Source organism: Malania oleifera, chromosome 10 (genome assembly GCF_029873635.1).
Source record: "Malania oleifera isolate guangnan ecotype guangnan chromosome 10, ASM2987363v1, whole genome shotgun sequence".
Taxonomy (NCBI): domain Eukaryota; kingdom Viridiplantae; phylum Streptophyta; class Magnoliopsida; order Santalales; family Ximeniaceae; genus Malania; species Malania oleifera.
In genome coordinates, this window is record NC_080426.1 from 56,686,053 (window position 1) to 56,688,552 (window position 2,500).

Below are 2,500 nucleotides of genomic sequence, written 5' to 3' on the forward strand. Positions count from 1 at the left end.
GGTTGCTATCCTAAGGACAAGAACTGGTCTAACTTTTTAACTATGGTGTGCAATGTGGGTGCAAGGTTATGGCTGGCTGCTAACTCATAAACCCCCTTAGAACTAGAAGATGAAGATTTGGATGGTCTATGAACAATAAAAGCATGCTATTGAGAATTTTCGGTGAGGTTCTCAAAGAGAGCCCAAGCCTCATTCTTGTGTTTGGTGAGGAAAGTACCTCCACAAGATGCATCTACCATGGACCGGTCTCACTCAGCTAATCCTTCATAGAAGGTCTGAACTAATTGCTACTTAGGGACTTGGTGATGTGGGCATTTGCGCAAGAGATCCCTAAAATGCTCCCATGTCTGGAAAAACAGTTCCCCATCCAATTGTGAGAAACTAGTGATGGCCTTCCTCAACTGGTTAGTCTTCCCAATTGGAAAGTACTTTTTTAAGAACTCATGTTGCATGGTGGCCCAATTGGTCATCGAGTTCAATTCTAAGGAATTCAGCCAATATCTGGCCTTATCCATCAGAGAGAATGGGAATAGTCTCAATCGGAGGGCATCATCATCAAAATTATATATTCGTATGGTGGAACAAATTTCAAGAAATTCATCAAGATGCTTATAACGATTTTCATTCAAATTCTCATAAAAGTTAGGAAGCATCGAGATGATAGAAGTCTTGATCTCAAATTGAGCCAACTCGACATCTGAAAATCGGATACAAGACAGCAAGGTGTATGTGTTGGGTGCGCAATAGTCTCTAAGGGGCCGAAGAGGTTGCTCCTCCACCACGGATTGGTGGGAAGCCTAAGGTTCTGAAATTTGAAAGGAAAAAACCGAATTACATTCAGCCATGACTTTAAGTTCGGACGACTCGGCTAACTCGGGACTAAAGGTAGATTTCCTAATGGACCTACGGGATCTCTCAATCTCAGGGTCCATAGGAACTAACTCAGGAACCAAAGAGAGCAATCCCAGCATATACACATGCAGCACATAATTAAGACTTCAAAGTATCAAACAAAAAGAAAAATAAAAGAAAACAAATAAAAACAAAGTATAATACTCTAAACTAGAAATTGGCTTACAACCGTAACACGGTCCACGACAACGGCGCCAAAATTTGGTAGGCTCACCAAGGCTTGGGTCCTTAACTACCAAATATAAAATTAATAAACCTAACTACTCCCAAATTCAGTAGAATAGTGAGCAAGTCAAGTGACGATCCTTGAGTACTAGTGTGCAGTTGTTAACCACTTCTAGCCTAATTTACTACACTTCATGTAAAAGGTAAAAAGGTGAGATTTTGAAAAGGTTTTTCTAACAACTACTTGAAAGCAGTAAATCTATATTAACACTACTCCTAGAAAGCATATCTTAGAGTATAAATCATGCCCAGATTGTCGTACATGCTAGCTATGTCTGGTTAGCTATCCATCTTAGGCTAACGACTAAGAAAACCATTAGATGGCATAGAGTAGTGAAGGTGCACCAATCGTCCGAAGCACGATCGGGAACCAAGGTATACTTACTCACAACAATCACGAGATCACCTTGTACATGAATCGTAGCCTAATCCGTATAAGTGATTGAATCCCTAGCTAGGCTATCCTTTACCCTAGGGTATCATCACACTCAAAGATGTAAACTTGCATGGTATTGAAATGAAATCAGTAAAGAAAGCATGTAAAGGAAATCAATAAAAGAAAGCATGTAAAGGAAAACATGAAAAAAATCATTCAATTGCAACTCGAACGTCTGTCCCTAACGACCGAGAATACAATCGAAATACCATATATCTATGCGGCAACCCAAGGAACTCACAGGTTGTCACAAGCCTTCGAAGAATCCTTGCACAAACCAATATAGGAATTGAAAAGAAAAACACTAAATCCTACTCTACGTGGCTCTCAATGGCTTCCTGGGCTTGTCACTAACCTAAGAGAGGCCAAAGAGGAACCCTAAGAACATAAACAAAACTATTATTTATACCCAAAAGGGCTTATAAGGTTTAAAATTCAAAATATGAAAGTTATGAAAAAATCTCCTGCAAAAGATCGTCGATGTTGACCTAGTTGCACCCATAGGTTCCCCTGGTCACGCCTTGGTCAAGGCTCCCAAAAATTTTGGGATTCACACTTTCACCTTCTCAACCTAGTCGCACCCTTGGGTCTTGCTGGTCGAGATTATGGTCGAGACTTGCAGGATCTCAGTCTTCAGGAAAGTTCAGGATCTCGACTTGGTCACCTTTCAAGGTCTCCCTTGTCGAGCTGTTGGTTGAGACTCTCAGTATCTTTGGCTCAGTCAACTTTAGTATCTCAACCTGGTCGCCCCTAAGAGTCACTTGGTCGAACACTCGGTCGAACCTTGCAACAATTCACTTTCAGTCTTGAACCTTGGAGTCTGCAACTTGTGACCTGGTCGCACCACATGGTCGAATAAGGCTTCTTTCCTTTGATGCATTGAGACTCTAGGGGTTTGGTTGAACATCTGATTTGAGATTTGTGCTT

General features: G+C 41.1%; 1 non-coding gene across 1 annotated transcript; it reads left to right on the forward strand.

Annotated features, from left to right (window-relative positions):
* The first annotated feature begins 297 nt into the window (after positions 1–297).
* On the forward strand, positions 298–403 carry LOC131167146 (small nucleolar RNA R71). The gene has a single exon (XR_009140005.1). It is a non-coding gene; the product is annotated as a small nucleolar RNA R71 (small nucleolar RNA).
* Positions 404–2,500: the final 2,097 nt, after the last annotated feature.